Raw genomic sequence first — 988 nt, 5'->3', positions numbered from 1 at the left:
ACTTGCTCCCTACCAGAAAATCCTAAAGGAGAACATCTGGTCATCAGTCCATGAGTTGAAGCTCAAACACAACTGGATTATACAGCTAGACAATGATCCAACACATAGGAGCAAACCCTCCGCTAGAATGGCTCAAATTAACTTGAATGATTGAGATGCATAAAAAGAACCTTAAAACGATCAGATCATGATTGAAAACACTCCAATGTGGATGAACTAAATATACATGCTAAATATGATTATAAATAAATGTTTAATCTGCCTTTAACCAGATGATCAGGGAGAGCGCGAACGCAGTCCCCACTACCAGAAATTATGCAGTCGAGATTCCCACATTTGGGGAATTCGCAGAGGTCAGCACAGTCGGAGTGCAATGACTGAGCCTCACCCTGGGTGAACCACCTTCATGATCATGGTGTCTCCCCTGCCAGGTAAGTATGAATTTAAAGCGAGCCAATCAGAGGAGTCATTCTGCTCACTACTATTCACGTCGATGGTGAAACACATTCAAATACACATACTTCATGACTAATACACATTGTTATTACATGTTATTAACAAATATTTACAATTACACCCAGTTTACAAGGAATGTAACTGATGATGCATTGCGATGTGACTTGCTGCAATGTTTTGAGTCAGTGTACAACAGAGCCACACACACGGACCAATCAGCTTTGAGCTCCAGACTATGGAGGACATAAAGTGACAATATTAAAAATAATTGCAAAGAATTGTAAAAATATTTAAATAAAGTGTACACTGAAATAAAACATTTTCATATCAGACATAAACTAGTACTTACAAAATCACAAGGTGGTATTTATCAAGGCTCCTTGGCATCCTGAGTGAAATAAGTCAACACGGAAGATCACTATGATGTTCTGGTGCAGAGATATGCAATTTGTTACTTGGTTGCTAGGCTAACCCCATCTAGTTGCTATGCTGTTACCAAGGTGATACAATACATGGCTCCTTGCCATCCTGA

The 988-nt window shown here is 39.3% G+C and overlaps 1 non-coding gene across 1 annotated transcript; it reads right to left on the bottom strand.

Annotated features, from left to right (window-relative positions):
• Window positions 1-277: 277 nt before the first annotated feature.
• On the bottom strand, window positions 278-439 carry LOC127642817 (U1 spliceosomal RNA). Its single transcript, XR_007970417.1, has one exon. It is a non-coding gene; the product is annotated as a U1 spliceosomal RNA (small nuclear RNA).
• Between the last annotated feature and the right edge of the window lie 549 nt (window positions 440-988).

This window comes from Xyrauchen texanus, unplaced genomic scaffold, assembly GCF_025860055.1.
Source record: "Xyrauchen texanus isolate HMW12.3.18 unplaced genomic scaffold, RBS_HiC_50CHRs HiC_scaffold_863, whole genome shotgun sequence".
NCBI classification, from domain to species: domain Eukaryota; kingdom Metazoa; phylum Chordata; class Actinopteri; order Cypriniformes; family Catostomidae; genus Xyrauchen; species Xyrauchen texanus.
Note: the sequence above shows the minus strand (reverse complement) of the source record. Positions and strands in the feature narration are given on the sequence as shown.